The 13435-nt window shown below is 40.1% G+C and overlaps 1 long non-coding RNA gene across 1 annotated transcript; it reads right to left on the bottom strand.

Annotated features, from left to right (window-relative positions):
• Window positions 1-5463: 5463 nt before the first annotated feature.
• LOC113836672 lies at window positions 5464-11363 on the bottom strand. The gene is made up of 3 exons (XR_003487082.2): window positions 11229-11363; window positions 9495-9562; window positions 5464-5546 (listed from the first exon to the last, which is right to left on the bottom strand). It is a non-coding gene; the product is annotated as an uncharacterized LOC113836672 (long non-coding RNA).
• Between the last annotated feature and the right edge of the window lie 2072 nt (window positions 11364-13435).

Genomic DNA, 13435 nt, shown 5'->3' with positions numbered 1-13435 from the left:
GCACCCTCCTAAGCAGCACATCCACAAAATCCTTAGGCTTTTGTCCTTTAAACAAACCTCTTTTTCCCTGCCTAGACTACGATCCTCCTGCTCCTTTTGCTATATACTAAACTAAACTAAAGTTAAAAAATATAAATCTCTGAAAACCTAATTCGAGTGGGAGAGGAGATACCTCAAGACTGATAGAAAAACTCACAAACTATGGTTATATATTATTTATGATTTAATGGAGCTTGCCTGAGGTTTCAAACTGCAAAGCTAGGCACAAGCCATGGAGGTCAGGCAGTGGTGACACACACCTTTAATCCCAGGACTCAGGAGACAGAGGCAGACAGATCTCTGCTAGTTCAAGGCCACACTGGGATACACGAAATTGATCCAGTCTAAAAGAGAAACAGCTCACACAAAGGTGACCTCAGCACTTGGGATCACATGCCTTTAATCCCAGCACTAGGGAGTGATACATCTGGACAGAGAGAGGTATAAAAGGAAGAAGCAAAAGGTCTCATATAGAGAATTAGTCTCCAGCCATGTTGAGGAGAGCATAGGAGTCTGGGATTTCAGTCTGAAGCTTGGTGGAGACAGGGTCACTCATTTTGGCCTGAGATAGAGGTAAGAGCTTGTGGCTGGCTGCTTTGTTTATCTGATCATCAACTTGAACCCCAATATCTATCTCTGGGTTTTTATTTTTTTGTATTACACAAGTGACTAAAGTAAATCCAGAGTTGCAGAGATTAGAGTTAGGAAGGCCCCAAGAATGAGTGCTTTTCAATATGTCTTTAGACATTATAATGTATGCCTAATGAACTGTTTCCCTCTGCCCCTTCCCTGACTGCAGCTCCTTAGTGTCCAGTATAAATAGGAAGTAGCTTCGTGACTATGTGATCTTCATGGACCAGTGCCTATCATCAGTGCCTTCATTCCCAGTGTTGCTTAATGTTTATGGGAGTATGTAATGGGTTCCTTGGGTCTGAAGCACTTATGGGTGAATCAAATGTGTCTGGGACACTGATCTCCATAGTGTTTGCCACCACATAGACCTATCATTTTAACAAGGCCATGGATAGGCTCATAGTGGAAAGTTTAGTGAGCAACACATAAAATAGATTAACATATAACTTGCCACACTTTTGATGCCAATGATAGATGTATCTGTCTCCCCCATACACATCCCAAACCACTCTCTGCACGTTTCTCTGAGACCATTAGTCTTCTTTATCACCCAGAAAAGTCCCTAGAAAGTAAATAGACAATGTTTCTTGAGTAAGACTTTCTAAAAATTCAAAGTAGATCATCTCACTCCCTTATTTAAATGATTAGGTTAGTGGCTTTCCAATGTATCTAATCTTTTGGGGTCTATAGCTCAAGTAGTGTACTACTTGACTAGCATGCATGAAGCCCTGGGTTTGATCCCCAACACAACAGAAGTCATGTGTGACACCATGAGCCTCTAACCACAGCACTAGGAAGGGGGAGGCAGGAGGATTAGAAAATTAAAGTCACTCTTGACTGCATAGGAAGTTTAAAGGGAGCCTGGGCTGCATGAGACCATGTCTCAATAACAATAATAGTGAATTAAACTTCAGAACAAGCAATTGTCTACAGCACAGGAAGCCCATGGGATCACAAGGCTTGGGTTGATTGAAAGTGAATATCAAATGCCCCTAAATAAATAAATAAAACGCCAACTTGACAACCTACAGAATGGCATGAACCCCCTCCCCCCACCACACACACACACACACACACACACACACACACACACGATGAATAGCCCTTTAGATTCCCCCCTACAGTATTCTGACTGACAATGCTGAATGACTAAGGCAGCCAAACAAGAGAAAGCAAAGCCAGCATGTGTTAGGCAGAAATGTGAGATAAAACAAAGAACTAAAGCTGTGAGGAAGAACATGAAATTAACATTCGTGAGGGGAGAGCAGGAAAAGCATGTAAAAATTCAGGTGGAGATCATCATGGTTCATCTCCAGAAGCAGAAGGAGGTGAGAAAGCCATGCAAAGAAAACAGAAAAGACAACGCATGCTGTATCAGTGACACCACATGGCCCTCCTTGCTGCCTGGTCTCCTGATTGTTTTCCACTTGTGAACTAAAGGCGTTATTGTCTTTTAATAAACCAGTCTTTTCTTTAAGTAATTTAAGTAATTTTCTACTCCCTGGAACCTTGACAGCCGAATAAAAACAAAGTCAAATAAAAAATAAATTCTCACCATGGAAAATTCACTAAAAAGATGTGGGTGGGTTTTTTTTTTTTCAATTTCTTTTAACAGGGATTTGATTTCTAACAAGCAGGCTTCCAGTATAATCCCAAAATTATTTCATGGAGGCAATAAGGAAAGTAAGGGGAAGCCTGGGAATAAACATATTTCTCACGACAATGTTCTGCTTAGAGACTCTTTATGGAGGCAGAATATTTTGTACCTTCTTCACTATTAGATTATCAAAATGCTGGTTTTCAAGGTCAAGGTCCAGTGGTGTCTTCAGACACACGATTCAATAATCTCCCATTTCATGAGTGCACCAGTGTGTATAAGTGCTTGACAACTGACTGCGATTGAACACTAAAAACATCAATGAGTAGTTACAACAACCCTTACACATGCAGAAAGCAACAAGCTAGTCCAGGGAGGCTGTTAACAGATCAAAGATGCAAAAAAAGTCTATCCTAGGAATATTGTTTTTAGATGTTAAACCTGACTTTGATTTAAGCCCTCAGAATAACTTACTCTGGCTTTTCCTTGTCAGATTTATGAAGTCCCCTCCTTTAAAAAAGTATATATTGCTAAAAGATTGTAAAATTTAATAGCAAACAGGTTACATACTTAAGAATAGACTAAGCACAATTAGCACTCACATTCCTCCCACTCCTATAAATAATTCAGTTTTCTTCCCATGTCTGCAAATTTCATTAGACTGGGGAGGGAAGAGGGGAGGAAAAGAACAAAGAAAGGCCTTCTGATTTTCTCCTATTGCAAATTTCAAATCCAATCTCTCAATTGGGGTCTTTGTACAGAAGGGGAATTGGAACAGTGTGGTGTGTAAGCAGAATTAAAATGATTCCAGCTCTGAGTCACAAGGCCCTAGATTTGACAAGAAACTTGGTATACATGGCTCTGGAATTCACCTGCTAAAATTTAAGTAAACATGAGTATGATTAATAGATATTTGCTTGCTCTGGGAGGGTACGCATACAGATGAGCTGTGTGTCTATGTTTATGTGTGTACATGTCTGTTGTCTATGTGTTTATGTATAGATGTGTATATTTCCAAGTCTGTGTTTCTGGATATGTGTTTGTGTGTGTGTGTGTGTGTGTGTAAGCATCTCTCTCTCTCTCTCTCTCTCTCTCTCTCTCTCTCTCTCTCTCTCTCTCTCTCATGTGCATATATGCACATTCACTTACATGTACCTGTATTTGTATGAACATGTCTATTTGTCTATGTATCTAGTATGTGTCTGTATGTCTGTGTGTCTATATGTCTGCGTGTATTGGCCTTTCTAACATGCAATCTGCTTCATAGACTTTTCCACTGTAGGTTTTAGTGTTCACAGAACACAGGGTTTTTGTACCTCCAATACTTTTTTGTAAACCCTGATATTTTTTAATTTGAATTAGAAACAAGATTGTTTTACATGACAACCCAGTTCCCTCTCCCTCCTGTCCTCCCCTACCACCCTCCACAACTAAAACCCTACCTATCACATATCCTTTCTGCTCTTCATAGATGGTGAGGCCTTCCATAGGGTGTCATCAGAGTCTATCGTATCCTTTGGGATAGGGCCTAGGCCCACCCCAGTGTGTCTTGGCTCAGGGAGTATTCCTCTATGTGGAATGGGCTCCCAAAGTCCACACCTATGCTAGGGATAAGTACTGAACTGCTACAGGAGGTCCCTTAGATTTCTGGTACCTCTAATATTTTAAAGATGTATATACATTTGTACTTTTGTCATTAGTTCTTTTAGAACTTCATACAGTTTACATATTAACCTCCTTCCCCAGCTCCTCCAAGATCTACTCTCCCTTCCTGCTTACCCAACATTTCATCCTCTTTTTTTTTTCTTAGCTATCAAGTACAATTTTGCTGCCCTATATTCTTCAATGTGAGGTGTCCCACTATGGCATGGTTAAATTACCAGGGGCTACACTATTTTTGTTTGGTTTTTTGAGACAGGGTTTCTCTGTATTGCTTTGCAGCCTGTCCTGGAACTCTCTCTGTAGAGCAGGCTGGCCTTGAACTCACAGAGATCCATCCACCTGCCTTGCCTCCCGGGTGCAAGGATTAAGGGTGTGCTCCACCACCGCCTGGCTAGGGGCTATACTCTTGAAAGAAACTGTCTATGCCTTTTTCATCAGGTATCTGTTGCCAATAGCTCCTTGGACAGGGATGTGACTTTGTACCCAACTTCTCTCTCTGTGTTGAAATTTGGTCTGGCCTTGTACATGCTGCCATAACTACTATGAGTTCACATGTACAGCTGCACTGTTGTATATAGGAAAACACTGTCATCTCAACCTCTTCTTCTACAGTGATTCCTGAGTCTAGGGAGGAGGTAGCATGGCATAAATGTCCTATTTAGGGCTGAGCAGTCTCTTATTTTCTGTACCTTAACCAGTTGTGTGTGGGAGGGGTCAGTGTTGACCACCATCTATGACAAATAGTTTTCTGATGGGAGTTGAATAATGCATTAGCCTATGCTTATAAACTGTTTGTCTGATGGCTTATGCTTCCTACTGGCAAGCTCTCTCTTAATTATTAACCCATAACTATCAATCTGTATATTTCTACATGGCCTTATCTTACCAGAGAATGCCCAGTGCTTGTCCTGATAATGGCATTGGTTGTGGGATTCATCATGTAGAGTGGGCTTAAATCCAATTAGAAAGTTGTTGATTACTCCTATGACATTCACACCACTATTGCACCAATGAGCATGTCTTGCCAGGCCATTCAATATCGTAGTACACAATCTCCAGGTTAAGATTGATTATTACTTTTTTCTCTCCAGTAACATTCATAGAACCTTGTCATCACTATTCAAGTTAGCCAGTAGGAAGGCTGCATACTTTAAAATGGTACTTTATTATCTCTTAGAAGTAAAAGACAAGAGGGAGAAGAATGTTTAGGAAAAGTGAGATTCCAAAAATGTGGAAGTGTGAAAATTCCCATGGAGTCTCTTCCTGTCTCTCACTTCTCTTTAGAAAAAAATAGACCTATGTCTAAACATATTTGATAATCCTGGGGTTGGTGTTCAATTCTTGTAGAGGTCTGTTTGGACATTGTGAAAGAAAAAGTATTTTTTGCCATGACCTGTATACTTCCAAGCATAAATAAATTAAAACTCTTACATAAAAGGTATTGATTTACCATTTTTTAGATTCAAATAACCATGGCAATCATTAGTTCATAACAGCTGCAGTTACCTGCATTGAACCTATCACAAGACTTACCCTTTCAACAGTCAATCATAGAAGAGGGACGGTCTTAGAAGGCCTTTTTTTTTTCTTCTGAACTATTGGCTGTCAGTAAATGCTGTGAGATGAGAAATCACTGTTTTTAGTTGTGTACACACTGCTTCAGCCCAACAAGCTACAAGGGATATCTCCAAACCCAGAGTCACAAAGACAGCCCTGATAAAACTCAGTGAGGGTCACAGTCAAAATGAATAGACAAACACGTAAGAGAGTTTTGTGGGATTGGGTGGGTAGACAGAAGTGGTAAGGATAAAGGATTGCCAAGCACTGTCAAGTGTGAGTGAGTAGTTTCTATTTAATGCATTCAGAAATTCAGTTTTATAATATAAGGGAAAGTTTTTAAAAAAACCTGTTGCTAAACAATGTGAATGATTTTAATACTACTAAGGACACATTTCAATATGATTAAAATATCAATTCTTTGTCATGAGTGTTTTATCACAATGAAAGTTTTCTAAAAACACATCCAAACCCTATGACTCAGGTCTCAATACCTAAGAGTACTGGTACCTCAGTGAGGATGAAGGTCATTCATTGAAGCAACAGCAATGTTATGGACCATCACTGAACATGAGTTTCAAAAGGGATTGTGGTTGGGAAACCACATACAGTGTCTTGAGCATGAACATGCTACATCAATCTTATAAGAAGCATTAATATTCACTATTTGTAAACTTTTAACCTAACTAGATGAAAATACAATAGTAATAAATAATCCTGCCTCTAAAACCCAGTATCTTTGGACATACAGTCTAGTGGCCTTCACAGGTGTCTAAATTAAATTAGTACTCAAATTTACGTTTTTCTTTATATGTGTATGTGTGTACATGTTCATATATATGTGTATACATGTGTATGTGAAAGACAAAGGACAATTTTGAGGACCATTCCTCAGGCACCATCAACTTGTTTTTCAAGGCAGGATCTCTCACTGGCCTGGGGTTCTCCAAGTAGATGAGGTAAACTAGCTTGCAAACCCCAGGAGTAAGCCTGCCTTTGCCTCCCCAGCACTGGAATTCCCAAGCCAATGCCACCATGCTTGGCTTTTTTATGTGGGTTCTGAGGAGTAAATTTAGATGCTCCTTCTGCAAGAAAAGTGCTTTTACTAACTGAGCCATGTCTTCTGACCAAGTTTTCTTTGCTTTTCTTTTTTTAATTATCAAATGGCAAAATACTTTCAGGATGATCAAATTCATCTTCAACTAGAAAAATAGTAATATTTTTCACAATCTTCTTTTTGTAAAAGCAAATACATTTAAAAATCCCCCACAAACCCCTTCACTGTCAATAATTCTTTTTCTTTTGTATGTATTTTGATTAGTTAGCTTTGATACTTTGGGGGGGAAAGCTGTATGGATTAACTGTTTTCTTCCCTCAGAGACCTATTTATTTTGCAATCAACAGAAGTCCAGCAAGGCATTTTGCAAACACAACCAATAAGGAGGCAGCAGTGAAATTGCTGGGAACCTTCAGTTTGCTTAAGTGCCTCCAGAGGAGGTTATAGGGCTGCATACATTAGCCTGTGGGTGTATTGTGTATAAGTCAGGATCTAAAGTGTTAAATTCCTTAGTGTTTCCAAACACAGTGCAAATGTCTATCTCTTCTCCAAAAGGGTTGCATAATTAATAAATTTCATATCACTGAACCAATTCTCTGCTCTTTTCCCTTGCAAAAGTCAAAGTTTATTTTCCTGTTCTCTCTTTGAAGACTGACGCTTGTGATAGATGGCGGATGACAGTCCAGGAATTTGACCAAAATGACAGTCCACGCCCTATAAGCAGCTGTGGGCTGGCTACAGTTTGGTCTTTTGTGCACATCTAGTGCAGTACAGCCAATGGAAAGAAATAGTCACACTTGAGCATGCCATCAATCCAAACAGACATTTGCATTGGGTGTCAGACACCCAAGAATACCCAGTAGAGGTCACTCCAGTTTTCAGAAACATGAAAACAGGTGGGTCAGTGTTGACAAATGCTGTGTCACATTTCTCTGCAAATTTTCTGCCTAATTTCCCACTTACTGCTTCTGCTCTAGGGGCCTACCATACCGAACTGATCGCTACACCAGCATCCTTGATGGTCACCACCTGTGATCAGATTACTGATAGTTAACATCAAATCATTTGACACCCATTTCCATGACCTTGAAACTCTCATAAATGTATCCTTGCAATGTTAAGCTGAATCTGATAGAGGTAGAGAGGCTGGGGGGTGGGGTAGGTTTGGTGTTGTGTTCCTGAAGATCTCAAATTACAATAAAGTATTCTAAGCCAATGGTTTCGGAAGTTCAAATTTCTCAGCCCCATCAGAGAGAAGTCTGTCTCAACCTCTATACAATAAAGGAAGATGTCCCCATTATATAGTCACAGGCCATTTTACAGACTCAGTGTTGGCATACTCTCTGATCACTTGGTTATTACAGTAATACAGTATTCTGGGCTGTAGGAACTCTACTTTGGAAGACACTTCCCTGTTAATTATTCCCTGATTCTACTGTTAAAGAAAGAAAAATACTCAGTAGACTCTGTAGAAGGAACTGACAGACCCCAGTTCTCAGTTTTCATCTTTTTATTTTTTTCATTTCTTCTTTCTATTTTTTTGTTCTTCTCTGTCTCTTTACTGTTACTCTTTCTTTAAATTTCACATGTCTCTCTTGAGCTTCCACCATGGGATCAGGTGGGTTTTTTCCTATATAGATGATCAATCAAAAATTTGGTTCCTCCCTTACAGTCCCAGCATTAGAAAATACATTCTCAAGAGCATGGAGATTCATGACTCTAGGAAGCTGTCATGAGATCTCAGAATGGACTGTGGTCACTGTTCATGTATTTTCCAACTTGCCACTGAGTCAGATTCACTTAAATGCTAAGGAAATTATTCAAATGCATAGAATTCTACTGTCAATGGTCCAGGTACAGTTTTCCCCAAAAGAAAAAAGGGCCCAGGATAAAATCCATTCTAAAAACATCCCACTTTTCTCCAAAGGTGGCATTCTAGACAAGTAATCACTGGGCGATAACCTAGATATTACTGTGAGAGAGGATATAGATAGTTGGTTGATAGGAAAAGCTGAACTCAGATCATTCTGGTAGACTGCATCAGCTACCCTCAACAGGATGGGAGAGGAGAGAGGTGGGAAGAAAATGAAGGAGATGGAGAAAGAGAAGAAAGGGGAGCAGAAGAAAAAGAAAGCAGAGTGAGGAAGAGAGAGGGGGAACAAAAGAAAGAAAAATAGAGGATGGAAAAGAGAAAAGAGGAGAAGAGAAAAGTAGAGAAGAAGGAAGGGGAAGAAAGAAAGAAAGAAAGAAAGAAAGAAAGAAAGAAAGAAAGAAAGAAAGAAAGAAAGAGAAGAAAGAAAAGGAAGAAAGATGGAGAAAATTTTCTAATGAAATTAAAAAGAGTTGAATGGGAGGAACAGATGGGGGGGTACACAGTGTTGTGGCTTCTTTATAAGAGGGCAACAGCTTCAAAATGAATCTCCACAAAGTTCTGCCAGTAGGAAGTAGATGAGACTCACAACTCTCAATCCTGGAATTCTACTATCGGCTCTTTGAAGAAAGGAATCTGTGAACCAAAGTGGGTCATTGAAACACACTTTCTGTCCCACAAAACATGGAATAAAACCTCATAATTCATTCCCAGTGTGGAAAAGAAGCTATTGAGAAATCGAAAGTCAAACCGAAAAGTGATTGTCTTTTTCACTTTGTGTGTGTGTGTGTGTGTGTGTGTGTGTGTGTGTGTGTGTGTGTGTGTACCCATATGTGGATATGTGTGTCACCATGAATGTGAATATGAAAGTTGTGCCCAGATCAAAGCTTAGTACTTTCTTCAATCACTCTCCACCTTATTTTTTGAGACTGAACCTGGAGCTCACTGGCTTGGCTACACTGGCCATCCAGGAAGCTCTACAGATCCTTTTATCTCTGCCTTCCCATTACTACTCTGACAGACACACACTACTGTGCCCAGTCTTTACATGGGGATTAAACTCAAGTCCTACTACTTACTCAGCAAGTCCTTTATCCATTGGTTCATTTCTCCGGCACTATTTGTAAGCCCTCCAGTTACAATGTCTCTGCAAGAGAACACAGTGTAGAAAAGCATGAAAACAGATCAAGAATGCTAGTGATACCACAGTCTCAATGTCAGGACTTAAAAAAACACAGCTTTCCTGTGTTTTCCTTCTAAATGGCATCTGTGATTACACCATGTGAATTCTCAGCCAGAAGCCAGACACTCAACTGTTAATTCACACGAGCGCTCATTACTGCACATCGCAAATTCATTTTGAAGAGTTCAGAATACAAATGAAAAAAGTGGCATAAAATAGTTGCATGATTGTGGTACATCAGTGTGCTATCCGTTGAATATTTTAGAACACTAAATCTTCATGAGATGGTAATGTGAAAGCCTGTATTAACTATGTGTTGATGTTTGCTTCAAAGAGAAAGGGCCATGGGCCTGAGAGTGGCAACTTTACAATGCATATGTTAGAAGCAAAATATGACAGATGAAAATGAGCAAAACTGGAAGCTAACAGCCATTCAGAACCCTTACACACAGCATGTCTTCACATTAATAAGAAATCAATCATTTGTCACTTGGTGACATTTAAAATGTCACAACCAAGGGCCAAAGAGAAAGGTCAGTTGGTCAAAGTGCAAGCCTGACAACCTGAGTTCCATCCCTTGATGATCGCAAATCAAAACACAGACATGGAGGTGTGCAGCTGCAATCCCAGAACTCCAGTGACAAAAGAAAATGCAGAGACAGGAGAAATCAGCTAGAAGCCTGTGACCTACTAGCCTGGGGTACAAAGCCCAGCTGAAGAAATGAGAGATGCTCCCTTCAATAATGTGAAATGTCAGAACACATTCCAGAAAGTTGTCCTCTGATTACCATGCTTTCTCTGAGATATGTATGAACATGCATGCATGCACATGTGCACACACATAAATGAACAGAATGAATAATCTTTTAAAATAATGTAAATAATCTTTAAAAAATAAATATATGAATTACAGAATCCTCTAGTATAAGTGAGAATTTTCAAAACAACTTCTCTCTGGGGACTATCGAAAGGACTTAGGTAGCACATTTGTGAGGCTTATTCAGTAAAAAAACAAAGAATTTCCCTATGTGCCAGACCCAACTGCCCCCTTTTCATGCCATTTATGGAGCCCAGCCATGCATGGTAATAACACTAGCCAGCATCATTGTCTCAGGACACAACTGTCTGTGCTTTGGGGACCCTCCATTAACCAAGAGAAATTAACCACCCCTGCTTTCCACAGGATCCCGTAAAATGCCGATGGAGTAGGAAATAGCTGTAAAAGTTCCCTGAAATCCTCTGGGGATGTCCTGTAACATTTTCCATGGAAATGTCTTAAAATATTCCATTCAATTAGCTCCACTTAAAGAAACATTTGTCAACTTGTTTTAGCTTCTTAAAGGTGACGTTTTTTTCCTCTTGAATATGTGTCATTTATTAAAGAGAGAGAGGGGGCTCTGTGGCTTAACAAAATCCATAGACATCATTCCCACCACGGCATTCTGATTGACAGAAACCTAATAATGGCAAGATTAATTTCACCTAAAACCAAAGGAAAATAATATAAATGGGGAACAGAGATGGTGGAGTATAGAGAGTGATCATTTTTACAGACATTTTGGAAGTGGGTAAAAGCAAAGTGCTACATTTTCACGGGTCCATTTCCCAAGTTTAGAAAATATAAAATTACCTGAGAGTAGAAAGTCTCCTTGTTACCATGTAAACCCAGATATTTCATGCGAATTGAAACTGACACTCAGATTCCTCATATGACACCAAGAAAATATGCTGAAAATCAACCCAGGTTTTCCAAAACAGAATAATGTCACCACACCTGCTAGGGATGGAAAACAGGTGTATGAGCGAGGCTTTCTGGATGTAGGGCTTTACACTCCATCCCCAGGTGGCTTATCTACACCCTGTTCTAGACATGGGTCACTCCTAGCTCATTGTGCTGTGATTTTTCCACTGGGATCCCTGGGGCTTTTGTGATGGATGGCTGCCAAAATGCATAGTTCCCAGATGTCAGTTTCCATCCTGGAGCCCTGATACCCTTCTGCTCCTGTAGTTTATCAGAGTCTCTGCCACCCACAGACCCTCACTACCCACCGTCCCAGTCTTCTCACCAGCAATCTAAAGCCCAAAAGTCCCTTGTCTGTTGCGTTGTTTTTATCAGGATTTGGTATTCAAATTCTCCAGGTCATTGGTTTCTCAAATTTCTTCTGGCTAATCTTTGGTTGACCTCCACAGTAAAGGGGGAGCTGTGGTGGTTTGGGTGAGAAATGTCTCCACAGATTCATAGGCTTGAACACTTGGTCCCCAGTTGGTTGGACTTTTTGAGAGGTTATGGAGGACGTATGTCACTGAGAATCGGCTTTGAGGATAGTCTCACCCTGCTTCCTGCTCCCTCCATACCTCTCTCTCTCTCTCCCTCTCTCTTTCTTTCTCTCTCAACCTCTCTCTCCCTCTCTGCCTTTGTCTTTCTGTGTGTCTCTCTCTGTCTCTCTCAGATTGTCTCTCTCCCTCTCTGCCTCTGTCTCTTTCTGTCTGTCTGTGTCTGTCTCTTTTTGTCTCTATGCCTCCATTTGTCTCTCTGTCTTTGTCTCTGTCTCTGTCTCTCTCTGTCTCTGTCTCTCTCTTTGTCTCTCTCTCTTTTTCTCCTGAATTCCTCCATTCTCCTTCTCCCTTCCCACTCCCTTTCACTCCCCTCTCTCTTCCTGTCTGGATATAATGTTATCAGTCATGATCTTACCACCATGCCTTCCAATGCCATGCCTTCCTCGACGTGATGAACTGTATAGCTTCAAATGGCATTTTCCAAAGATTGGAAAAACCAAAAGCTGTAATCTCAGTGATATCAGGGCTATATTAAGAAAGAGGTAACAAAGATGGAGCCTGGTTCAGCAGCAGCATGACCATTGCTTCCTCTGTTAAGGCAAGTGGAGGAAAAATGAAACAAGATCTATGCATGGAGCAGAAGTCAGCCAACAGCACACATGGGATAAAGACAGAACAAATCCTAGTATGTGAAACAAAAGCCAACATAAGAAATATCCAACTAGGTGTTACCCATCTGAAGCAAGCATAGGCAACACCAAAAAGTCATTAAAATAAGTAAAATTCATTAAAATAATGATCTCAAAAGTCCTGATGGGTACATAAGAATTTCAAACAAATTTATAAGAGCAATATATCAATTGAATCCTACACAAAAAGCCTAGAACCTAATTTTGACATCCTTCCAATTGTAGGCCTGTGGGGGAGGGTCCCTCTTTTATGACAAGATCAAAATTAGGGATCAGAAATGGAAAAGAATTTGAAGACTATAAGAGGAGGCAAAGGAGAAGCTGAATCAACCAGAGCTGTTCTCACTGTGATCTGGGAATCAACACGGGTCAATAATAGAGGAGAATTAAGTTTAATGTAAGAATGAGAAAATCATTTCTCATTAAGCTGAATGAGGACACATGACGTTGCCTTGGTTACAAACTTGACTGGGAGCATCCAGAGAGATGCACCGAGAGGACCAGAGCCTCAGGCACCCCTCATCTGGGTTCATCTCCGATAATTACTTTTCTTCACCTAGTCACCTGTTTTATATGCAAGACTAGAATTTCAATGTACAGATTTGCATGCGAAAGAAACCAGACTTTATTGTGAATATATAGTATGAGCTTACCTCTTTCAAAGCTGATCTACAAAGTTAATTAATGAATATTTATTAGGCTGACTAGTAAACATAGGATATGAACAAGGATGCTTGATATGTGATGTGAATACTTCATGAAACCACTCTAAGAAAATTTAAGACTCCGTCACAGACATAACCTTGCCAGTGCATGCGGAGTGATTAAAATGTCTCTCCTTGTTTGTCCTATATACTGTTTGTAAGGATGC

This window comes from Cricetulus griseus, chromosome 7 (assembly GCF_003668045.3).
Source record: "Cricetulus griseus strain 17A/GY chromosome 7, alternate assembly CriGri-PICRH-1.0, whole genome shotgun sequence".
Taxonomy (NCBI): domain Eukaryota; kingdom Metazoa; phylum Chordata; class Mammalia; order Rodentia; family Cricetidae; genus Cricetulus; species Cricetulus griseus.
The sequence above is the reverse complement of the archived record's forward strand: the minus strand, read 5'-3'. Positions and strand labels throughout refer to the sequence as shown.